We start from the raw sequence: 12,727 nt of genomic DNA on the forward strand, positions 1-12,727 counted from the left end.
CTCCATTGACTATGGCTGTTTCTCAATTCCAAGAACGCAAAGAACGGACTTGCGTCCTCGTGGAGATCGGTCTTGCCAGGCGACCTGGGAAGAACGAACTCGGAAGTTTAGCCGCAATGACTTCTGGGGCGTAAAGCGATTTCAGCAAGGCTGCACTCGATGCATCCTCGATATCAAGAACACATCCGGGTATTTTCATGTGTCCTCTGTCCTTGCGTTCTTGAGAATTGGAATGAACTTCGACCGTTAATGATGACGTAGAGCGAGGACACGAGGACGCAAGATCGCTGAAGAACGCATATTGAGAAACAGCCTATGGCTGTTTCTCAATTCCAAGAACGCAAAGAACGGACTTGCGTCCTCGTGGAGATCGGTCTTGCCAGGCGACCTTGGAAGAACGAACTCGGAAGTTTAGCCGCAATGACTTCTGGGGCGTAAAGCGATTTCAGCAAGTCTGCACTCGATGCATCCTCGATATCAAGAACACATCCGGGTATTTTCATGCGTCCTCTGTCCTTGCGTTCTTGAGAATTGGAATGAACTTCGACCGTTAATGATGACGTAGAGCGAGGACACGAGGACGCAAGATCGCTGAAGAACGCATATTGAGAAACAGCCTTTGTATTGCAAAAGGTCGCCTCCTTGTCATTTCTGGCTTATAACAAAAAACTGAATAATGCCTAAAAGCTGCTTTGGGACAATATGTACAGCTAACAAGCCAAAGAACACAGAAATAAGTTTTTATAAGCTGTCGAGCCGTAAAACCCAGTCTTTAAGGAGAATACACTCAAAAAAATGATACTTTAAACAAACACAATTTTATTGTGGACAGTGGTTCCACACAACCCAGTTAATTTCTTTTAACATTTAAGGGTTGTTTTCAGTCAATGCCAAATTCTTTTGTTGCAGCAACACAATTGAATAATAAATAACTAATGTAAAGTGGTAATGTTCAACAAAATTATCTTAGTTACTTCTCCATAACTTAAGATTGTTACGTTTTCTGAACATGTGTTTAACTTGTTCAAACGAATCAAATATTTTTTGCTTGTCCAACTCAAGAGTAGTTTATTCATACAACTCAATTACATTGTGGACAGTGGTTCCATCCAATTACTTTTAGTTACTTTAACACAACAATGTCTATTTCAAGTACATCACACACAAAAATATACTTTTTTGTAATAAACTCTATATAGCATTCATTTTATTCAAAAAAGAATCTCATACACCAGTTCTTCAACCCATGTTTATTGCACTTAAACTACAGATACTGTAAATGATATACCAACAAATGAGATGCACTCATCAACTTGAAAAACTTGCAAAGTTTTTAAGGACTTTGGATATTACAATGTAACCTTATAACAACATTACAATTTTTTTACAGTTACTGACAAATGAAATGCACGAAAACTCCATTTCAAAAACATGGCATTTACATATGAAATATTAAAACATTCCTTTCTCAAAACATCTGCAAAAGGCTTGGTCTTCAGCGTCTGAACTTTATGAGATAGTTACTTCCCATCTAGCTCCAGAAACAACAACTGCAATACTTCAAAAGTGTACCTGAATTCAGGAAAGTAGCTCAAGTTCAGTGCATATATCAGTCCCATCAGCATGGTTGTCGCATACACAATGTTGTTGAGGTCCAAGAACTCTTAATCCCTTCAATAACTCTCCAACATCTGCTGGGCTGTCTTCGATGTCTGAACCATACATTTTTACAACGAGGACTCCCATCACCATCTTCTGGATCGCCTCCTGGGTACTGGGTGCATCTGTATCCTGCAGGTGAGCATGACAATGATACAATTATTTTATGTTTATTAATAAGTTCAGAAAATCTCTTATTTACCATTTAATGTTATTCAAAACCACATCACTTGATTCTGTAAAACTGAAGTATTTTAAGAACGGTCTCATTCCATAATGTACAACAGCCAAAAAGTCAAAGAGGGCAAGTATTGTTTGCTTACCAACATTATTATACCTTGTTTTATGCATTAGAAAGAAACTAGTAGGTTTGAAATACCATGGAGATGAGATAAAATAAAAAGTTATCCCAGGTGAAAAAAGTACACGTCCATAATGTACTTAAAGTGCTCTATTTTCATGCACTAATTTTGTACATAATATAGTAAAAATTCTTCTTTTGTACTTCTTAAAGGGAAATTCCGCCTTGAAATGATCCTAGGGTTAATTACAAACGTGTACCGAGTTTGACCGTTCACTGGAGTTTGTTTTCATGCTAGTCTAACGTGACCAGTGTTATTGCTAAACGCAAATTAGCATGTTATGGTAGCCTTCGGGGCATCAGTGCATTAAAAACGAAATCGCTATGTCTATACTACTAATAATGCTCAAAATAACCCCACACTTACACTGTAGCACAATGAGGGTCTCTATATGTAAACCGAAGCATTGAGAACTTTGCAAGTGTACAGGCAGTTTATTAAAAAGAAACACTTACCGTTCACGTCTGGATCACATATCCATGCGGGCGCCATCTTGGGAAAACTGAACTCTCGCGTGAAAGCACAACACCTGTTCCGGGCAACAACGTTTCACGCGAGAGTTTAGTTTTCCCAAGATGGCGCCCGCATGGATATGTGATCCAGACGTGAACGGTAAGTGTTTCTTTTTAATAAACTGCCTGTACACTTGCAAAGTTCTCAATGCTTCGGTTTACATATAGAGACCCTCATTGTGCTACAGTGTAAGTGTGGGTTTATTTTGAGCATTATTAGTAGTATAGACATAGCGATTTCGTTTTTAATGCACTGATGCCCCGAAGGCTACCATAACATGCTAATTTGCGTTTAGCAATAACACTGGTCACGTTAGACTAGCATGAAAACAAACTCCAGTGAACGGTCGAACTCGGTACACGTTTGTTATTAACCCTAGGATCATTTCAAGGCGGAATTTCCCTTTAAGATAACCTTAAGAACATCTTGTACATTGTTCACAATGTCAGTCTAAATTAGATATCAGGGCATATCCGATTTGACAAACTCATTGTCCATATTGTGGATCACAACCGTTCTGTGCGTCCTATAGCGTTCTGCCGTTTTCTGGATTATCTACAATGTTTCTATGGCAATGAAGTTGCACTGGCACGACAATCTGCCTCAACATCTGACGTGTTTATGTTTTACGTGACGCAACAGCATGACATAACCGAAAAGCTACACAAATGCGATCAGAGCGGTCAGACTGACTTGGATTTCCAGAAATGCGATTTGAAAAGGATTTTAAACCACCCATGGATGTAGCCCGAAACAGATTTGAAAAAACACTGATTTCATGTGGTTTTTGGCTGTTCACACTTTCTAAATGTGACTGGATTCAAATATGCACCAAAATCAGATTTAGACTGACAGTGTGAACAAGGTATAATTGTACCTCCCTGTTCTATTTTTGAGACACCATGAATATGAATTAAAATGTGCTAAAAATGTATTTTAAAAATGTATTTAGGTACCACAAGTTGGGTTCAAGTTTACAAGTTTTAACTAATACATTTTTAAAACAGAGATAGTATATTCAAAGCACATTTTAGTTCATAATCATGTTGTCTCAAAACAGCACAAATAAGTACACTTAGATAATCTTAAAGGGATACTTCACCGATTTAGCATTCAGCTTTGTATCTGTAGAAACCCGGCAGTATTACTGAATGACCATGTTTCCCTCCATCATTTCCCCCTGAGAGGAGAGATATCTGCATTTTGGTTCTGCAAAAAAGTCCTCCGATGATGCAAAAATCGTCATATTACATCATCGGAGGACTTTTTTGCAGAACCAAAATGCAGATATCTCTCCTCTCAGGGGGAAATGAGGGAGGGAAACATGGTCATTCAGTAATACTGCCGGGTTTCTACAGATACAAAGCTGAATGCTAAATCGGTGAAGTATCCCTTTAAGAACATCTTAAAAAGTACTAAAGAATAATTTTTAGTATATCAAGTATAAATTAGTTTAAAAATAGAGCACTGTAAGTACATTAGGGAAGTGTACTACTTTTTCACCTGGGATACCACAACATTTCATTTCCTTGATAATACAGCAAAGTATATATATGCACATATACTTACCAAATACTCTTTAATTAGACTGGTCAGGTCTTCATTCAGGTAGACAAAGAAAGATCGGAGTCTGATCAATGTTGTCAGTCTAAATATGTAAATATCAAAATTGTATTAATTGTAGCATTCACAATATCAGGTAAACATTTACCTTTATTTTTAGATTATTATGCAAAATACAGCATGTAAGTGGAAAACAACAACAAAAAAGGGACACCTTAAACTGTACCTTTGTTTCTTTTTTACAAGTTCCAGAAACTTTCTAATTCCAATTTCACCAGTGCAAAAAGAAGTTTTATTATAAGGTTTTAATGAGTGCAGTTCTTCATACCCGTGTTGTGGAAACCAGCAGGTTTTTAATTCTCAGGCAATTGACGACTCCTCGTTTTGCATAGATCCTTATAAGCTTTGCAGAATATTGATCCATCTTCGCCAAGTATGTAGACACCAATGGGGCTGTTGCGATTCTTTAAAACTCTGCACAAATCTACAAAACACAATAAATTATTGTTACCACAAAGCCAACAAAGTTAAACATAAATGACTCAAAAACTTTTCACTCACCTCTTCCCTTCTGAAAAGAACAGGCCATCTAGTTTTGAAATCTGCTATTGAAGGCGATTCCTTGACAACCTCATGTCTCCTGATAAAAAAAATGTCCATCAGCATTCATAATGTTTTCTCATTGTTCTTTTTAATTTCAGACAGAAGTATTACATTGACTACTTCCAGTCTTTTGGATGTCTCCGTTTGTGGATGGTAAGGGCAGTAGTTGACCTCAGCGTTGCATGTTTTTTTTTATATGGTAAGCAGCACTGGAAATTCCAGCTGGTTTGGGCTTGAGTAAATTTAATTTCACTTAAAAACTAATTGCCCAAGTCAGAATCCATGAACTGCATCCTTAAATGTCCTTGTAGATTACATTGTTTTTCTATTTCATTTGACAGGTCACTCACTGAAGAAAGAATGGCATACTGAAGGATCACCTTTTGTAACTTTTAGCCAGACTGGAGAAGTCATTGTGGTATGACTGTGGAAAACAAGTAAAATTTAGTTAATTTTTTTTAAAATCAATTGTAAGTATGGTTAAGAAACATTAACTTATAATTGTCAATTTAACAAAATAAAAGCATATTTTACAACATATCCGTGGACTTGTTTTTTCAAAGTCACCATCAAACAAAGCACCAACCAATATAACTCAAGCAATGGATAATCAATCATCAGCTAACTAAAATAGGCACTGACAGACTTTAACATACAATGCAGTTTACCCCAAAAAAAGTGTGATATGCTCTAGTTTAAATAATCTGTTTTAATAAAACACATCTGCTTCAGTCATGAATAAAAGCATCACTTGCCTCATCACCATAAAAACTTTTGACCTCTCACAATATTTCAGCAATGGAAACTACACCAGGCTTAAAATCACTCAGTGAAGGCTGGTTGTGTTTTCTGTTTTTGTGTGATATAGAAGTCCCATTGACATTTGATTGGAAATCACAACCTGATAACATACTCTTCTTTAAGGGACTGTTTATGTGAGCAAAGTATTATTTTTCTGATGACAGTGCACTGCATGCCATGCACACAAACAACAAGTGAAAGTGGGCCTTTGTCGTCATGCAATATTACATCTGTAGCATAATTCCTACTTAAATGAACAAGTAGAGCATACCATGTCTTGAATATATCAATTAGAATATGTACAATGATATCTATGATAACCCCCACAACGCACGTGCAGCAGTCTTTAATGTTTTAGTAATTTAGATCACAAATTTTACATTTCAACATAACTTACTTTAAGTAAATATTCATTCAGAGTAACAACAAAAAATAAACTTTAAGAACCCCTTGAGAAAATGCTCTAACTAAACACAGGAAAATACGTTTCAAAAGCACTATTTTCACCAGTAAAACAAGTTCAATGGCTAAAGTTATCACCGGAACACGACGTAAAATCGAAGTTCAACTCACCACGAACACGTGAAGCAATCCATTCATTTTGAAACGCACAAATCACACAGTTTACAACACTGCTGCTATAATAAAACACTACAAAGGACCCGAAATTGAACAACACGTTTAATACTGTTTAAACACGAGTACATCACGTTTAATACGATTAAACACGTCAAACGACAGATCGCGTGAAGCACTCCATTACATTTGAAACGCACAAATCACACACTTTACCTCACCGCTGCACAAATGACGTGAAATCATCACCATCAAACACCATCGACTTCAACATAAAATAAAGTTGCCTCAATAATGTTTTAAGATAAATTTAAGAAAAAACGTATTTTGTTTACTTACCCGAAACACCATCACCTGCGCGCCGTCTTCGTGCGTGGAAGTCGTTAAATGACGTCACATCCGGTATTTGAATCGCAAAAGTAAACCAATTACTTTAGTTTAAAGATAGGTAGTTAGGTAAACCAGAATGAATAACCAATTGATTTAGCATAACACATTACACTTGTATTTTGTCTTAAAAATAAATGTGTATGTGTTAATGTAACTAAATACATTTGTGTATAATGAACAGTGCTACAAAACCCATTTTTTGAGTGTAAAGTGGATCGCCGATTACGTTTCCCCCTATTGGACGCAGTTTTACTAATAGGAGTACTATGAAAAGTTGCCTGTTTCCATTTCTGTGTCTAAACGCTCGTTTTTTGAAGTCGACAGCTTATAAAAAATTATTTATTTATTTTTTTGGCGTGTTAGATGTACACCTTGTCACACAGCAGCTTTTAGGTATTATTCTGTTTTTAAGTTTAATCTGTAAATAAGTTTTTATAAGCTGTCGACCCCAAAAAACGAGCGTTTAAAGACACAAAAATGGATACAGGCAACTTTTCATAGTACTTCTATTAGTAGAACTGCGTCCACTAGGGGGAAACATAGTCGGCGATCCACTTTATTCTCCTTAAAAGCTGGGTTTTACGGCTCGACAGCTTATAAAAACTTATTTCTGGGTTCTTTGGCTTGTTAGCTGTACATATTGTCACACAGCAGCTTTTAGGCATTATTCAGTTTTTTGTTATAAGCCAGAAATGACAAGGAGGCGGCTTCTCGCAATACAAACTCAATGGAGACGGTTGGATTGATTTCCCCCCCGGTGGGCGTGGTTTTCAAATTTGCATAACGGCGCTCTGTCTCTATGTGGGTTCTTCTGGTGCCACACCAGTCTGCTCCCCAGTCACTTTCGCGCCGCTATGGTAATTTGATTTCATACGCGAATCGGATCGCGCAGTTCGGCAGGAATTCAAACACACCAAATATATAGCCTAATATATATGCAGTTCAACCCGCTAAAATAGCAAGTGTAGCATGCTACTGGTCAGTGCTTTACATCTGAATTATGACTAAAAGTTTGAAATGTCAGAAAACCATGCTGTTACGCATCCTCAAGCTATTTTTAGTGGGTATACGGAAATCCTTGACAATTTCTAGTGGGTATACGGCGTATACCTGCGTATCACGTAGACTACACCACTGCAGCAGGGTTCCTGTGGTTATGAAGTTTTTATCACCAATTAAAAGAAAACCCGCTTAAACTAATTTATTTAGGTTCTTGTAGTAGATTATTTTAACTTTGAGACCAATAATTAATAGGACCATGTTGTAATTTCACCAAAAAACAATCCATGGCTATAAAGCAAAGGTCACGCTCATTACTGGGAGCGCAGGACACTATTATAAACAAGAACAAGACTCTTAAATCACTAAAACAACAACAGGGTGATTGTGCTGGAGATCAAGGCTGCACTCAAGAAATGATTAAATTAAATTAAATTAAATTAAATTAAATTAAATTAAATTAAATTAAATTAAATTAAATTAAATTAAATTAAATTAAATTAAATAAAATTAAATTAAATTAAATTAAATTAAATTAAATTAAATTAAATTAAATTAAATTAAATTAAATTAAATTAAATTAAAATTTAAATTAAGTAAAAGTAATGGTTTAGTTCATTCAAATTAAATTTGTTTAAACAATGAATGGGAACTGACCCCATTGCTTTGTATGACACAGTCTTTTAAAGATTGTGATTGGTTGGTTGTCCAACAAGGGGTAAAAAGTGGTTTTAGGTACAGGTATAGGGTCTATTATAAGCCATCACTTTGAAATTACCGGTGTAATTTTTCCTGTTTTACTGTACTCACTATATACTGTATGTATTTATTTTCTTTATTTTGTATTTATCATGCTTTTAATGTTATCCATTAATGTCATGATAGGAAATTACCAGTAACACAATAAAGTGATGAATATTTTGTGTAATAACCCAAATCATCTCTGATGCATAGTTGTGTATTTTCCAGTTGCCGAATGTTTTACTGTAGTTAATGTAGTGATTACTTTTATTTCTGTGCTGTATCGGAGATGTTAGCATGTCTCTAATAATATCGGTCACAAACATGACCCATGCACGATCTAATGTGTTGTGTCACTGTCATGCATTGTGTGCAACCCTTTTTGTCTCCCAATTCGCCTTTTATCCACTTTCCCTGCTGCTTAAGAAACTCTTAAAGGTGCAGTGTGTAAATTTTAGCTGCATCTAGTGGTGAGGTTGCGAATTGCAACCAACGGCTCAGTCCACTGCTCACCCCTCGCTTTTGAAACACATAGAGAAGCTACAGTAGCTTCCACCAGACAAACATGTCATCGTCAGAGACAACTTAGTAAAAAATGTCAGAAAAAAGGGCTTCTGTGGAAAAATGGCAGCACAAAATGGCGACTTCCATGTAAGGGGACCCTCTGTGTATGTACATAAAAAGGTCTCGTTCTAAGGTACACATAACGATTCATTATGAAAGGTCTTTATACAACACTGATAATATAGTTTTGTATATTATTTTGCATTTCTGTCAAGAGATCCTTCTGAAAATTACACACTGCACCTTTAAGCCTCTTAAAAGTCCATACTACTAACAATGTTTGACCTCTTTTACGTGTTAAAATGCTTTCTGAATTACTGTTTTCTTTACTAGGATAATTTCTTAGATTTATAGGAGAAACGGTGGTTACGGCCTTGAGTTGACATAACTAAAATAAAGCAATAAGCCCCAAGAAGCAGTGGGTTACCAGTGCATTTTATAACGGCTAAGGGGCGTTGTTAGGCACGACGGGAAGCGGAGTGCCTAAAACCCCCTTAGCCGTTATAAAATGCACTGGTAACCCACTGCATCGCGGGGCTTATTGCGTTTATAAAACGGTTGCTTCAAATTATGTATAGCAGGATTTCATATAATAAAACACAGCAAATAAGTTGTAATTATATTAGTACAGATATTAGTCTTCCGCCAAACAAAGTAGTTCCTCAGACTCAAGTGTGTCTGCAACAGAGCGGTTCCCAAGCAAAACAGACGGAGCAAAGACACAATGAAAATATGATTCATTAAGACTGTGGTGTTTATTTTCATAAATTAACATTCATCTAATTTATACATTAACATTTATACCGTGCAACTGTTGACGTGTGGATCAAATATGCTTGGAAGCATGCTTAACACTTTCCCTGCCAGCGTTTTTTAAAAGAGTTGCCACCCAGCTTTAGTTAAACATTAATGCCTTCCAGAAAAATGTTCTTCTTTAGATATATAAACATACAATATATCAAATGAAAGAACAGACCCTCTGCTTTCAAACAACAAAATAAAAACGTTTCACCCTACCTTCAATTGTTCTTTTATCCTCTCAAATTTTGAGCAAAATGTTGGGATAATTCCATTTCTGTGAATGACTTTTGTTAGAGATCCGATTCAGATCGCTGATCAAAAAATACACTTGAGTTTTAAAGTGTTGAGTGAAAGCATCAGTGTTTATGTTGTGTAAGATCGCCACCCAGTGGATAATATACGGTACAACTACTCCTCACGGAAGCATTAATCAACAAGAAAACTCAACAATATTTATTGACACTTATCTGGATATCGCCATTAATTGTTCAATTGTTGAGGATTATAATTAATACAATATAATATAATTAGCCCACCCAATAAATCAAAATTGACAACAAAATCCGACATTTTGACAGTTATTTTCTACAGTACACAACAACAGTGGCGCAGTGATACAATGTAATACGGTTTGAGCCGTGGGTTTACCGGTGAGTTTTATCACAGCTGAGAACGCGTTTCAACCAATCAGAATGAAGAACCAGAACTGGCCATTTTATAATAATTCATTTAACCCTTGGTTGAGCACATTTTTTGAGTTACTATATTTTATTAAAAAGAGTACCTAAGCGGATTGAGCTATCTCTACAATCTGGTTGATGTATGTTATGCCGAAAACATCCACTAGATGTCAAAGTGTCAATAAACAGCACTTGTCACAACACATCTTAGATGGATGTCAGAGAAAAAGAAATCACTCCTGCCATGTGAACTGTTCTTGGTGAAATTTGGCAAGGAAAGCATATTTTCTTGACCCATTACACTGTAAGAGCCCTAATATCACAAAATCATGTTACTTGGTTGGTGCCATAAAAAAGAATCTATTGATTTGTCACTTTATGGTAAAAGTAGAAAAACTTAGCTAATGTTTTCAGATCATCAATTTCTACAGTCAGAATGTACTATTGGCTGAGAAATATACATTTCATTCTGATCATTCACAGCTATGACATTCAGACGGTTAAAGGGTTTTAACTTAAGATAACCCAACTACGATGTGTTGACTCAAACACACAGGAAGACCTATCATGAAATCATTAATTTAACTATAAGATATTGATAATTTTTTGATAACATCGATCCTACATTTTTTGCTTCTAGGCATTGATTTATCGATACGGCAGCATCAATGTGCACATCCACAGAAACAACCCGTCATGTGTGTTGAGGTAAGTTTTAACTAAACCCTGTCCCTCCAGGGCGTCTCAATGATCCTAAGAAAGGTGAGAAATTAGCCCAGAACTACACAGAATGACCTGAAAAGAGCTGTGACCACCGTTTCCAAGGTTACTGTTGGTAATACACTAAGATGTCATGGTTTGAAATCATGCATGGCACGGAAGGTTCCCCTGCTTAAACCAGCACATGTCCAGGCCCGTCTTAAGTTTGCCAATGACCTTTTGGATGATCCAGAGGAGTCATGGGAGAAAGTCATGTGGTCAGATGAGACCAAAATAAAACTTTTTAGTCATAATTCCACTAAATGTGTTTGGAGGAAGAAGAATGATGAGTACCATCCCAAGAACACCATTTCTACTGTGAAGCATGGAGGTGGTAGCATCATGCTTTGGGGGTGTTTTTCTGCACATGGGACAGGGCGACTGCAATGTATTAAGGAGAGGATGACAGGGGCCATGTATTGCCAGATTTTGGGGAACAACCTCCTTCCCTCAGTTAAAGCATTGAAGATGGGTCAAGGTCAACATGACAATGACCAGAACCACACAGCCAGGATAACCAAGAAGTGGCTCTGTAAGAAGCATATCAAGGTTCTGGCGTGGCCTAGACAGTCTCCAGACCTAAACCCAATAGAGAATCTTTGGAGGGAGCTCAAATGACAGGCCAGAAACTTGACTGATCTAGAGAAGATCTGTGTGGAGGAGTGGGCAAAAATCCCTCCAGCAGTGTGTGCAAACCTGGTGAAAAACTACAGGAAACGTTTGACCTCTGCAATTGCAAACTAAGGCTACTGTACCAAATATTTACATTGACTTTCTCGGGTGTTCAAATACTTATTTGCAGCTGTATCGTACAAATAAATAGTAAAAAAAATGCATTGTGATTTCTGGATTTTTTCAGATTATGTCTCTCACAGTGGACATGCACCTACGATGACATTTCAGACCCCTTCATGATTTCTAAGTGGGAGAACTTGCAAAATAGCAGGGTGTTCAAATACTGTACTTATTGTCCTCACTGTATATTAAACAGAATTGCTAGTCACGCACGCAAGTCAGCATGTTGACTCAACAGTAGGCAGCATAAGAACATGATGAGAACATATGCTTGCACTACAGTGAGCTTTAATGATGACTTCTGCTGAGGATAATCAACACCTGCTCATGTGATAATGGATAGAAAAACTGCTGTTACGGGCAACAGGCATCAATAAGATCAGAATGATGAACATGGAGTTAATTTCTTGACCTTCATCATTTTAAGGGTTGATGCCAATTTGATTTGAGAGGCTGTGATGTTTACTCTTGCAAATCACTGTTTTTAAGATACAAGAAGAATAAAGTTGATGTTCACGCTTCGGTAAGATCTGAGGAGATGCGGGTATCATGGCATTTCTGAATATATGCATAACGGATCATACACACACAGCTTAAAACAGATGTCCTCTTTGTGTTTTTTTTTATTGGAAAGAAAGACAAACTTAACAGCATAACAGTAGTATTTATTTACTGAAAAGGATACAAATTTCTTATTGGCTTAAATGCATCACTATGAACTGCCACCAGGGGGAGGTATGCTTACACAATTATGACTTGCATGCAACACTGTGCCAATGGTGTAATTCCACATTTGAGGTGTGTTTATAAAAACACATTTTGACTTTCACACCTCCACTGGCCTTCAAAGTGTACTCTGAAGCCTTTAGTTTTGCTTTATGATGGTTGGTCTCTAATATTAGGTCTATATTGTAATGAGGT

At 36.7% G+C, this 12,727-nt stretch overlaps 1 long non-coding RNA gene across 3 annotated transcripts; it reads right to left on the reverse strand.

Moving 5' to 3' along the window:
- Positions 1-1,302: 1,302 nt before the first annotated feature.
- Positions 1,303-6,669, reverse strand: LOC141363112 (uncharacterized). Of its 3 annotated transcripts, none has more exons than XR_012368618.1 (6): positions 6,417-6,669; positions 4,872-5,124; positions 4,659-4,737; positions 4,426-4,581; positions 4,104-4,182; positions 1,303-1,791 (listed from the first exon to the last, which is right to left on the reverse strand). It is a non-coding gene; the product is annotated as an uncharacterized lncRNA (long non-coding RNA). The 3 variants fall into 3 exon arrangements; XR_012368617.1 differs by having other exon boundaries at positions 4,818-5,124; XR_012368619.1 differs by having other exon boundaries at positions 1,304-1,791; positions 5,081-5,124; positions 6,417-6,668.
- Positions 6,670-12,727: the final 6,058 nt, after the last annotated feature.

Source organism: Misgurnus anguillicaudatus, unplaced genomic scaffold (genome assembly GCF_027580225.2).
Source record: "Misgurnus anguillicaudatus unplaced genomic scaffold, ASM2758022v2 HiC_scaffold_32, whole genome shotgun sequence".
Taxonomy (NCBI): domain Eukaryota; kingdom Metazoa; phylum Chordata; class Actinopteri; order Cypriniformes; family Cobitidae; genus Misgurnus; species Misgurnus anguillicaudatus.